Below are 14205 nucleotides of genomic sequence, written 5' to 3'. Positions count from 1 at the left end.
CAAAGGGGGCAACTTCCCTAGGGTCCCAGAGCCTGTAAGGGCCCCCAAGGTGTCTCCCCCCAATTTACCTGTTGTTCCCCGATGCCCCTGAAGAGTTTTCAGCTGAGCCAGGTGGTGTCAGTCCCTGCCTCAGGGGCCTTGGGTGGAAATTTGGCTGCAACAAAGGGTCCCTACTGCCGATTTTCTATGGGGGGGGGGGTTGTCTATTGGGGGCCCCGGGGTTAATTTTGTCCAGGGGCCCCATTGTTACTAGAACCGACCCTGATTAGGGGTACAGCACCAGGAGTTTCGTCGTGTTCGTCAATCATCACAAAAATTGTACGCTGTTCCCTCCGTGCACCCGATCAAGCAAGTCGGCCTAACATCTTGGGGCATGCGCAATCAACTATGCGACCAATTTCAGGGCTGATTGGTCGCATTGTCGTTCAGGCATGTACTTGGCGGCACCGGTTTTCATCCAATTCAATTGTAATAATCCAATTGGATGGTTGATCGGCCGCCAAGTCGCCTGATGTATGGCCACTTTTTAAACTTGAAAAACAGTAAATATTATACATGAATGCTTCTCTTTGCCTCCTCGTACAGGATTACCTGGCAAGCTTTGAATATACTACTGCAGCATTAGTGGCATCAGGTCGAACATATGAAATACTGTAGTTTAAAACAAGGCTGAGGTGATTTTTTGCATTCCTGGCTAAACCTACTGCAACCATCTTGTTTTGTAATGGGAAATTTAATTGAATCGAATCCCGATTAGACATGTCAGATTGAACCAAATCGAATCAATGAATCAAATCGGACAAAAAATTTTATGGTGCAGATGGGGCTTTAAGATGAGAAGGCTTGTCCTGACACCAGGGATGCCATTCAATTTTGCATCAACAGGCTTGAAATCTACCTGCAGTGTGCACAGTATGCCATTGACATTCTTTGGTGCCCGACATCCTGTGTTTTGTCCAAAAAACCCTTCAGTGCTGCCGATGAAGTGGTCATTGACAACTGATCATGTCTGTCACCTACAAATATCAATTGCCTCACCTTTTTGAAAATGAATAAAGGTGGGTTATTAGCAGCTATCATTCCCACACTGAAGATGTTACTGATTGACCGACACAAGTACTCACTGGTCAACAAAGATGCCTCTGTGAATACACACTGCTGCTGTGTTGAGTCTGTGGCTAACACCCACACACTGTCAGCTGAGCCTGCCTTGGTTAAAACTTTCCACTAGTTATTGCAATGTAGAGGGGTGGCATTCAGCGCAAATGCCATGCAAGCAATGTTGCTATCTAGTAATCTACTTTCCATTTCTGCTGGTTCTACAGATGAACCCCCACCTCCCCCAGCACCGCAAAACTGATAGGTATTGTTGCCTTTGCACAGAGTGCAAGTTATGAAATGAACAATTAAATCCAGGACACATAAGGGTGAGAGAACTCTGATCTTGTGAGCTTACAATCTAAAGGAATTGGGGGGGGGGGGAGAGGTGGGCAAGTATGTGGTATACATACATACATACATACAGGCACAGTTCCTGTTTAGGTTATCAAGTAAGGAGTACAACTTGAGAGGTTGAAGGGGAATGGCCTAAGTTAGAGCATATGCTCGTCGGAAAAAGTGAGTTTTGTGGGAGCGTTTAAAGATTTCAAAGGTTGGAGGGTGACAGATGTGCTGTGGAAGGGCATTCCAGAGGAGGGGTGAAGTCTTGTATACATGAATGCGAGGAGATAATTCTAGAGGAGGACAAAATAAGCTCCTGTGCAGATCGGAGATCACGGTTGGGTTGGTATATGGAAACTAGTGGGGAGATGTACGGGGGAGAGATATTGTGGAGAGCTTTGTAAGTTAGGGTTAAGAGTTTAGGTATTGTACAATTCAGGGGCATAGCTAGAAATCACTGGGCCCCCCTGTAAAACTTTGGATGGGCCCTTCCCCCAGCTGTTGTTGCTAGAGAGGGGAGCATTGATGGTAGCCGGATGTGAAGAAGGGGGGGAAGAGTTGGGCCTCCCTCCCCACTGCTGTTTGTGCCTGCTGTTCACCCTTCCTGCACTGTGCTCCCTCCTGCCCCTAAAAATGGCCTGGAGGGCCCCAGAACAAGGGACCCCCACACAGAGGCATATCTACAGGGGTGCAGGCATGGCTTGTGCCATGGGCGCCACAGCACCGTGGTCGGTGGCTGCCTCCTCCTCCCTCATGCTTCACCACCATACTGAAGGATGCCTCTCAGGCATTTGTACCTGTTCTTATACTGGAGGACATCTCTCACTACCTGTACTGGGGGGGGGGGGGGTCTACTTATACTGGGGGACACCTGCCAAATCTATACTGGGAGGGTTACTTATACTAAGGGGAACCTCTCATTACCTATACTAAGGGTCTACTTGTACTGGGGGGATACCTCTTACCTCTTATGCTAAAGAAGGCTGCTAATACTGGGGAGACATCTCTAACTACATATACTGGGAGGGCAACGTAAACATGTGTCTACTTATACTGGGTGAACTACATCTGGTTACCTATACTAGGGTGCTACCTCTGGTTACTTTTACTTGGGGGTAACCTCTAGCAACCTATACTGTGGAGACTTGTATCACTGCAAGAAAAGAAGCTGTTATTATAGGAAAAGGTGGTCTGATGGGGAGGAGGGTGTACTTCAGTGTTTGCCATAGGCGATATGCCCCTATGCCCCACAGGCTTCTCCCACTATGCCCCCCCCCCCTGCTGCTGCATCCCTTGCAGGGGCTATTGTTATGCCCCTGGTACAATTGATAGGAGGCATTCATGTCATCCAGTTCATGATGTAAATTATAGGCAATATTAGGTGAGCTTCCTACTGCTTCCTGGAGCACAGACTACAGTAGCAGTGCTGGCACACACCATATTGGTATGGCCCTCTTATTTTTACTATAATAATTCAGATATTTCTATGTACAGTTCAGAGTGGCATTGCCAATGTATTACACCCAGCTCATACTCTCTCTCAGGGTCTACCACCTACCCCTACTGCTGCTGCAGTACTCCATCCATACAACATGTAGATCCACTCCTGGGTGGATCGGGTCATTTGGGAACTGCAATTGGCAGGTATCTAATAGATGCCTGTGTTAATTTTTGGTAATCAGACACTCAAGGGGTCATTTGGGACTGATGTGGTTAGTAGCAGATCTGCTACTATATGGTATTTAATGGTTTTAGCCGGCCTTCTACAACTAGCGGTCATTTGTTTTGGGTGCTGGATTTCTAGGTTAGTGCTAGGCACTTACCAAGGGTCGGGGGTGCAGGTTCACTAGGTGGGGGGAGTTAAGGTTAGGCACTTCTGGGGGGTTATGATTCAGAATCAGGTAGGGGATCTTCTAATAATAGCAGCACCATCCAGCGCCCAACTGATGACGCGCCACTGTAATATGTACTCACTTTTGGGTGGCTTTTAAACCCAGCTCATGATGCCAGCTACCAATACAGTCCATGCTCCATCTCAGGGACCAACCACCTCCTTCTCCTGCTTTTTAATACTCCACTCACACAACTTTTATATCCACATCTGTGTAGCATTGCCAATGCACTACATCCAGCTCATGCTGCCAGCTGCCAATGTAGTCCATGCTCTGTCTCAGGGCCCAAGTTCCTCCTTCTGCTGCTGCCTCCTTTATGTACTCAATTGACGTAACTTGTTAATACACTTCTAGGTAGCATTGCTGATGCACTCCAACCAGCTCATGCTACCAGCTAGCCTTGTGGTCTCCCTCGCGACCGCTGGCCAGAGGCCGCATATTGCTACTGCTTTGGCAGTCCCATACTCCATCTTAGGTCCTTCTCCCTTGGACTTAATGTTACCGTGCTACTTCTAGGCATATTTAAGGTTGGGATTCATTCCAGATGTCATCCAGGTCATCATGCCAGTGATCTCCTGCTGTTTTGCCAACAGAGACTGCTGCTAGTAGGTTAAGTTGACACATAGCACCACCGTTTCTCAATCTCAGGTTCTGCCTCCATGTCCTAATGTTTATGCTGCCTACTGTACACTGTTGATCACACAAAAATACTATTTACCTGCTGTCACTTTAACTGTCATTATCTGGGAAACCACAAGGTGTCTTGAACTCCACTCCCCCCTTCCTTGTTGCCACTGTTCTCCTAACACACAAATTTGATGGTTGTAAGTTGTAACGTATAGTGGCTTTACTATTAATATTTAAAGTCAGCCAATTTACATTAAAGTGTAACTGTCAGGCATAAAATCAAAAATCAATTCTTTATTTTTATCTGGTAAACAAGCAATAAGGATGCTAACAAGGAAATCTACAAGTTAAAAATCACTTTACTTCTCCATAAAAGATAATTCCCCAGTTTCCCTGGTAAATCTGCCCCGCAAAGGAAGTTGCAGGGCATGCTGGGTTTTCTTTTTTTTCATCTTTACTCACCCCTTTGAGATTACTAATGCAGCCTGATTGGCTGAAGCCTCTTTTCCTCCCGTTTTCCCCTCCCACACCTCTGTTCCTCTCTGACTGGCCAATATTTCTCATGCTGAGATGCTGAGAAAAGCAGCTTCTGAAATGAAATCCAATCTATACAAATAGACCAGCTCTGCAAAGTTCCACAAAAACAATGCACTTTCTACTGCAGAGCTGGGTGGGAGTGTTTTAAGACTGGGAGGAGGACGGGCAATGATACACAGACAGAGTAAGGTAGGAAATGATGTCAGGATTGGCTCCCACTTGCAGAAAATATAGGTTAACTGGCTGACCTCCATAATGACCATGACTTGGATAATAATACAAATTAGAAAAAGACAAAACAATTCTTGAAAGATGACAACAGAATATGTAAAAAATGATGAATTGCATTGATAGCTATTAGCTAATTAAAACATTGAAGACAACAAAAAAAGTAAAATAAAGCAAAAAATAAAGCAAAAAAAAAAAGTTAAGAACAGTTATAGAATACTAGTATTAGGACAGCACCTGGATTTTATAGTAGCTCTTGAAGACCACTAAAAAAATCTTTTGAAAATGTAGACTTGTTATAGGAGACTCTAAATGACTCACATCCAGGCTTACACAATCAGCAACAAGGTATTTCTGTAACCACGGCTCAAATTCTCAGAGGGGGACCATTTAGGATATGTAGCAGTGAAATCAATCAACTTGTAATAATGACAAATATAAATCAAAGAGATGCTGGAATATGAAAGGTATGTTCTATTTCATCACTATAACCTTTGAGCATCACATTTGGCAACATATCCGCAGAGGAGTTTCTGTTAAGGATCAGTGTCAACACAGAATCTTAGAAATCCTACTGGGACTTAGCTGGAGATGCAAGCAATTCAGTTTGACTTTATCATTGTTTTGTAAGAAAAAACAAAAAAACAGACACATTAAATGGGCTCTATTCAAAAACTTCTCATAAATGACTTATTTATCACCTAATTGATAAAAATAACCTTTCAGCACATTTACAAGCAAAATACTCACTCAAAGTAAGTTGTTCCTGATTAACTTCATTTCAATTTTACTTTTCTTACCTTATTTATATTATATTTTTGCTCTTTGGGAGCTTAAATATGTAACATAGATAAGATGAAAACAGGAAAACAGGTGAAAAAGCTTTGTGAATTTTGCTCAATCTCAGTGGCAATGTGCAGCCTGTTGTGCATTGGAGATACTGTAACCAGGACAGTTTGTGTATCATATGGGAACCAAAGGAGTGGAAACATGGCCATCAAACTTGTTCCAAAAATGGGGCAAATACAATGTTCAGATTTGATTGCCCAACAGGATTGAGGGTAAACGATTGTAAGCTGGCTACCAAAACTTGAAATGCTCAAAAGTGTTTTGTCAGGTACATCTTAACCTCATCGGGGGAAAGAAAGTGCCCTTGTTGTCTTCATAAACCATGGCTCCTTTAAAGGGAATTCATAACTTGAATGATGCACATTTCAAACAACATCACATCACTTAGCTGGAAGGGAAGGTCAAACATTGCAATTTCGAACATGTTCGCAAATTTTACCACAAACATGTTTTAACCGATTGTTTGTGGCAAGCTCCATTGACTTTAATGGCAGGCGAACATCTAAAGCCTTCAGGTCATCTCTGCAGCCACAATTTCTTTAAAAAAGTTGTACAAAGTGTCCAAAAACCATGAGAGTAACATGATGGAGGGGAATCAATGGTGAAATATTTGCTAAAAAATACCTATTTTACATACGCCCTTTTACATACGACTTTATAGGTCAATAGCAAAGCCCCCGTACATGTTTTCAAAAAGACCTTCTAGTTTTTTGAGAAAATTGATTTTGAATACTTGTAAGAAAAAATGTTTTCAAAGTCCAAGGCTGGGAATGGGATCAACGTGTGTGGCGCTGTTCGCCGATTGTCAGGGCCGGGATCGACGTGTGCAGCGTTCTCCGAAGAGGATATGATTTGTGCAGAAATCACATCTTGTCAGTCATGAGAGATCTCACACTGGTAAAAAGCCCTATTCATGTGCAGAGTGTGGTACATGTTTTACACAGAAATAAGTCCTTGTCAAACATAAGAAATCTCACACTGGTAAGAAGCTCTATTTATGTGCAGAGTGTGGGAAATCTTTTTAATAGAAAACACATCTGGTCAGTCGTGAAAGAGAAACTGAAAAAAAGGTTTTATTTCTAGCCTGAAGTGCAAGAAAAACGTCCCTCATTGTTGTCTGTATCAGTGCTAAAGAGATTAATCCACTTGCTGCCTGAGGAAAATTATTCCTAGTTGGGACAATGACAGCACTAAAACCTAACCTTTTTTCATTACATCTAAAAACTACAATAGCAATATTGTTTTGTGCTCTAAAAAGTATACAGGAATATTTACAGTATGTAGCCTTTATCTAATGCATACAATTTTTCATATCCTCTTAAAACAAATATGTAGCTACATTAAAAAAAAAATCAGATACTTATCTATAGAGACTGAAGGCTATGGATCCTAGAGAGCCTTCTCTGTTCTTTATCAGTGTAATCATTCTGTCCCTTCTCTGTGGAATCATTCCAGTGCTGTCCTCCGCTTAAATGTAATGCCACCAGGGACCCTTGGAAGCATATGTGTCCCTGAGGGCTTCCAAAAATGGGCACTCATGGATACGCAGTATGGAGCCGCCCATCAAGTGCTTCTGAGGACTCTCAAAGGTGTATTCGACAAGTTGGTCGGATACCTGGAACGGAGGTCACAGCACTGGAACACGAGGACCGAGAGAGGAGAGATAAAGTTCTATAGGATCCAGAGCCTTCCCTCTCCATAGGTGAGTATCTGATTTTTTCTTCTTCTTCATTTTCACTTCAGTTTTACTTTAAATGTTATTAAGCTTGATTGGTTTGGTTCATCACCCCCTCATGTGTCCCACAGTATTGTTATTATCGTTTTTCCCTACATTTGTAATTGATAAAATTTATGAATTATACAGAATATGCTGGCCCTTAATAAAAATGAATTATAATCTTTAGCAAGATCAAGTTTCTGCCATCCTACTAATGTAAATCTGTACTACTTCCTTCCGTGAAAAAAAAAATGTTCTCCAAGCTATACCACAGAAGCAGAGCTGTCTCTCCTGTCAAATGTTGTCCGCTGAAATTCATTGCTAGCTTTGGTGTTAGGTTATGAATAATACATTTTATGTGACAATGGTAAAAACTCTGAAAGACTATTAATTGCAAAAGCGTTATTTAACGGCCTTGTTGTAGACCCTGGGAAGCTGTTAAAACATTTTCATGACAGCATTAAAATGATGCAACCATTCTTGCTAAGTAAACACATAAGAAAAACAGCCCTTATTTTAATGCAATTTGGATAATAGATTCTTTCATATTAAATAAGTTGTTTCTAAGAGAAGAAAACCTTTTTTTTTTCTACCTAGCCAGCTGCATCTACATCGTAATGACTATAATTTCACTACATGCTAAAACTCAAAGAAGCAAAGAAACATTTTCATCTCGCCATTGACTGAGCTACTGCAAACCCTTGCTATTCATTATGATCAATCATCTATTGTTTGCTTCCTTAAATGGAATTTGCCTACAAAGCTGTACTGCAGAAGCGATTGGCTCATGACAAGCCACCTATGGTCATTCAAAACTTTGTGGAGTTCATAAAAATGATGACACGGGTAAAAGGAGTTTAGGAAATCTAGTAAAAATAATGTCTTTAGAACTACAAATGTGAGCAACTGTTCAAAGTCTTTTGTTAGTGGAATGTGTTTTAGAGCAGGCAAAGCTATTAAAACCCTTATTAAAATATTAAAATTACACAGCAGTTCCTGTCCAAATGTGCTTACAAAGAACACAACATATGTTTTTTATCAGAATCAGACAGTTTCATTGAAAACAAGTTGTTTTGTAACTGAAAACAATCCCTGTAAGTTTACCCAGCTGCATCTGCATCATAATTACTGTCATTCCTCTGCTAACAGGAAATGAACCATGCTAACATTTTAATCCTGAGAGTCTATGGATGTGCCACATTTTATCTCAATGCCATTGATATTATTTTTCTGATTAAATACAGCCATAAAGAATAGTGTCGTAGGATGTGCGCCTGCATGTTTTCCACTTTATTCCATAATTAAAACCTAATTTTTGCATGCATCCTCATTTTTGGCTTTCAGTTTAATGAGGACTCGTGTAAACTTATGCCAGGATATTTTAGTTGTTGTTGTTGCTAAATAGCACTTTTGGGAATTAACCCAGATTGTATTATCAACATAATGTATCATTAAAATAATGACAGTAAATGATAGTGTGCTAAGCTAAAAACACATTGAAGTGGAAAAATAATTAGTGTTTCTATCAAACATTTCTGTCCAAGTGCATACACCACAAGCAGGATTAGACGAGAAAGACAGCATTATCTATCATGGTGTAACAGTGTGTAGCAAGTGCAATCCAAGTGTTATCACATTAATGATAATAACAATAATGAACACAGGTGTTGTTGTTATTATTATTTGTTGTAGTAGTAGAAGTAGTAGTAGGAGTAGTAAGTAGCAGTAGTATAGTAGTAGTAGTAGTGGTAGTAGTAGTGGTAGTAGTAGCAGTAGTAAGTAGCAGTAGTAGTAGTAGTAGTAGTAGTAGTAGTAGTAGTAGTAGTAGTAGTAGTAGTAGTAGTAGTAGTAGTAGTAGTAGTAGTAGTAGTAGTAGTAGTAGTAGTAGTGGTAGCAGCAGCAGCAGTGGCAGAAGTAGTAGTAGTAGATGATGATGATTGTAAGTATGTATAAAATATTGTATAAATGCCTATAGCAAACACGGCAATAAATATTTTACATTTCTGGGGTGAAAACTCTCGGTGGGTACAATGCTTAATAAGAGTTATGCTGGAGTAGAGACTAGGCATCCTGGTAAAATTATTATTGCATCTTCTGCAAGACTTCTAAAAATTACTGCATGTGGGAGTGTAGGGTGCCTCCATAACAAACCTGGTCATGAGGGTCAAAGTGTGAACAGTGGTATTACTAAACATACTGTAGATGGACATTTTAAAGAGAATCTGTACTGTCCAATTTTTCCATTAAAAACATACTAATCGAATCACTGTGATCTCCTGGGTCCCTATTTGTTGTTTCCGCCGATTCCCGCCGCGATCCTGGCTTTTAATCGGCAGTTTTAGGCAGTATTTACAAGCAAAAAACATGGCTGCCAACCAGGAAGTGATGTAAGTGTATATATAGATATATACATATATATACACACTAATATGTTTGTATGTATGTACAGTATGTGTGTGTGTATACATATATATATATATATATATATATATATATATACACAGTGGGATGCAAAAGTTTGGGCAGCATTGTTAATCGTCATGATTTTCCTGTATGAATCGATGTTACAATAAAAAAGTCAATTAAACATATATGAGAAACACACAGTGATATTTGAGAAGTGAGATTAAGTTTATTGCATTTACAGAAGTGCGTAATAATTGTTTAAATAAAATTAGACATGTGCATAAATTTGGGCACTGTTGTCATTTTATTGATTCCAATACCTTTAGATTAATTAGAACTCAAACTGGCTTGGTAAGCTCAGTGACCCCCGACCTACACACACAGGTGAATCCAATTATAAGAAAGAGTATTTAAGGTAGTCAATTGTAAGTTTCCCTCCTCTTTTAAATTTCTCTGAAGAGCAGCAACGTAGGGGTCTCCAAACAACTCTCAAATGACCTGAAGACAAAGATTAACGAAAAAATACAGAGGCGCCAGCAGAGTAAAAATAGTGCCAATTAAAACCAATTAAAATGTGGGTGGCAATGGTGGACTTGCCTACCCTACAAGAAAAACATACAAACCACTTTGAACAAATAAAAAAACAAATAGTTTGCAACATGTTTCACGGGTCCCAAGCCCGCTTCCTCAGGCAAAACACATACAAGCAGGAGCAACTGAAACACAGAAAAAACACAAAAAATTCCATATAAAAATCCATAATGATACAACAAAATACAGGGTGACCACCAATAATTCATAAATATGGTCACAATAATCATCAACAATGAAGGATCAATTAGTGTCGATAAAAGGATCAATAGTCAAATGACGATACATGATTGGTCAGCATCATACAATGTTCACTCTTCTTTCTACCTCCCCCCCCCCCCCCACTCATAACGTATTCTCTTCCTGCTCTTAAGGAGAAAAAACTTTCAATGAAAAATACATGCATATTTACTATTATTTTATTGTCTTAACATTAACATTATTATTACTATTATTATATTTAGTGTTTTGCCGTTATTGTGTCTTTTATGGGCAGAAAAATATAGATTTTTTTTGATTAATTTTTATGAAGACGTAAACTTAAGGAACATTGTATGATGCTGACCAATCAGCCAAGAGTCAACCCACAGACCAGCACCAGAGACCTACAACATCATCTTGCTGCAAATGCAGTCACTGTGCATTGATCAACCATTCGGCGCACTTTACACAAGGAGATGCTGTATGCAGAGGAAGCCTTTTCTCCGCCCACAGCACAAACAGAGCTGCTTGAGGTATGCTAAAGCACGTTTGGACAAGCCAGCCTAATTATTGAATAAGGTGCTGTGGACTGATGAAACTAAAATTGAGCTATTTGGGCATAACAAGGGGCATTATGCATGGAGGAAAAACAACAGAGCATTTCAAGAAAAACACCTGCTAAATACAGTAAAATATGGTGGTGGTTCCATCATGCTGTGGGGCTGGGGGGCCAGTGCAGGGACTGGGAATCTTGTCAAAGTTGAGGGGCACATGAATTCCACTCAGTATCAGCAGATTCTGGAGACCAATGTCCAGGAATCAGTGACAAAGCTGAAGCTGCGCTGGTACTTGATCTTTTAACAAGACAACTACCCTAAACACTGCTCAAAATCCACTAAGGCATTCATGAAGAGGAACAAGTACAACATTCTGGAATGACCATCTCAGTCCCCAGACCTGAATATAATTGAAAATCTGTGGTGTGAGTTAAAGAGAGCTGTCCATGCTTGGAAGCCATCAAACCTGAATGAACTAGAGATGTTTTGTAAAGCGGAATGGTCCAAAATATCTTCATCCAGAATCCAGACTCTCATTGGAGCCTACAGGAAGCGTTTAGAGGCTGCAATTTCTGCAAAAGGAGGATCTACTAAATATTGATTTCATTTCTTTTTTGTGGTGACCTAATTTATGCACCTGCCTAATTTTAATTAAACAGCTATTGCACAGTTTCTGTAAATCCAATAAACTTCATTTCACTTCTCAAATATCACTGTGTGTGTTTCCTATTTTTAACTGACATTTTTTATCGTATCAACCAACGACTTATACAGGAAAATCATGACGATTAACACTGTTGACCAAAGTTTCGCATCCTACTGTGTGTATATATATACAGGATCTTCTCAAAAAATTAGCATATTGTGATAAACTTCATTATTTTCTGTAATGTACTGATAAACATTAGACTTTCATATATTTTAAATACACACAACTGAAGTCGTTCAAGCCTTTTATTGTTTTAATATTGATTATTTTGGCATACAGCGCATGAAAACCCAAATTTCCTATCTCAAAAAATTAGCATATTTCATCCGACCAATAAAAGAAAAGTGTTTTTAAAACAAAAAAAGTCAACCTTCAAATAATTATGTTCAGTTATGCACTCAATACTTGGTCGGGAATCCTTTTGCAGAAATTACTGCTTCAATGCGGCGTGGCATGGAGGCAATCAGCCCGTGGCACTGCTCAGGCGTTATGGAGGCCCAGGATGCTTCAATTGCAGCCTTAAGCTCATCCAGAGTGTTGGGTCTTGCGTCTCTCAACTTTCTCTTCACAATATCCACCAGATTCTCTATGGGGTTCAGGTCAGGAGAGTTGGCAGCCCAATTGAGCACAGTAATACCATGGTCAGTAAACCATTTACCAGTGGTTTGGGCACTGTGAGCAGGTGCCAGGTCGTGCTGAACAATGAAATCTTCATCTCCATAAAGCTTTTCAGCAGATGGAAGCATGAAGTGCTCCAAAATCTCCTGATAGCTAGCTGCATTGACCCTACCCTTGATAAAAACACAGTGGACCAACAGCAGCAGCTGACATGGCACCCCAGAGCATCACTGACTGTGGGTACTTGATACTGGACTTCAGGCATTTTGGCATGTCCCTCTCCCTAGTCTTCCTCCAGACTCTGGCACCTTGATTTCCGAATGACATGTAAAAGTTGCTTTCATCCAAAAAAAGTACTTTGGACCACTGAGCAACAGTCCAGTGCTGCTTCTCTGTAGCCCAGGTCAGGCACTTCTGCCGCTGTTTCTGGTTCAAAAGTGGGTTCATGCTTCCATCTGCTGAAAAGCTTTATGGAGATGAAGATTTCATTGTTCAGCACGACCTGGCACCTGCTCACAGTGCCAAAACCACTGGTAAATGGTTTACTGACCATGGTATTACTGTGCTTAACTGGCCTGCCAACTCTCCTGACCTGAACCCCATAGAGAATCTGGTGGATATTGTGAAGAGAAAGTTGAGAGACGCAAGACCCAACACTCTGGATGAGCTTAAGGCCGCTATCAAAGCATCCTGGGCCTCTATAACACCTGTGCAGTGCCACGGGCGGATTGCCTCCATGCCACGCCGCATTGAAGCAGTCATTTCTGCAAAAGGATTCCTGACCAAGTATTGAGTGCATAACTGAACATAATTATTTGAAGATTGCCTTTTTTTTGTTTTAAAAACACTTTTCTTTTATTGGTCGGATGAAATATGCTAATTTTTTGAGATAGGAAATTTGGGTTTTCATGAGCTGTATGCCAAAATCATCAATATTAAAACAATAAAAGGCTTGAACTACTTCAGTTGTGTGTATTTGAATCTAAAATATATGAAAGTCTAATGTTTATCAGTACATTACAGAAAATAATGAACTTTATCACAATATGCTAATTTTTTGAGAAGATCCTGTATTTATATATATATATATATATATATATATATATATATATATATATATATATATGTATGGGTATATATATATATATATATATGTATGGGTGGGGGGAGCTGCAGCTCGATCAAAGTGTCCATCACCCCCATAAATCAGGAGAAGCAGGCAGTGTACATATCCCATAAATTGACAGTGAGGGGGGGGGATGTCAGCGGCTAGGTCTGTGTGACTATCGGAATATCGGCATGGACACAGCAACCATGCTTGAGGCCCCATTCATACAAGACCGTTTTGCCTGCGATTTCGCAAAACACTCAAACGCTAGTGCTTTTGAAAGCGCTAGTGTACTTAAACCCTATAGGCCCGTTCTTACTTGGGCGATCTGCGCTAATCGCCGCTTATCGCCCAAAATCATGAAACGCAAACGCGTCGCCTGCACCATTTTCAGGTGATTTCCCGGCGATCGCGGAAAATTTGTCGCAGGGTTTAGTGATTTTTCCGCTGAAAAATAACTCACGCAGCTGCCGTTTTGCACTTTCAAGTGTGAATGGGGCCTGAAGAACAGCTGTAGTGGGGGAAATGGAGGCTGCCAAACGTATTTCTTTTAAAACAAAACCAGTTGCTTGGCAGCCCTGCTGGTCTATTTGGCTGCAGTAGTATTTGAATCAAACCAGAAACAAGCATGCAGCTAATCTTGTCAGAAATCAGACACAAATATCAGAAACACCTGATCTTCTGCATGCTTGTTCAGGGTCTATGGCTAAAAGTATTAATGGTAG

The sequence above is a fragment of the Hyperolius riggenbachi genome, chromosome 9 (assembly GCF_040937935.1).
Source record: "Hyperolius riggenbachi isolate aHypRig1 chromosome 9, aHypRig1.pri, whole genome shotgun sequence".
NCBI lineage: Eukaryota > Metazoa > Chordata > Amphibia > Anura > Hyperoliidae > Hyperolius > Hyperolius riggenbachi.
Note: the sequence above shows the minus strand (reverse complement) of the source record.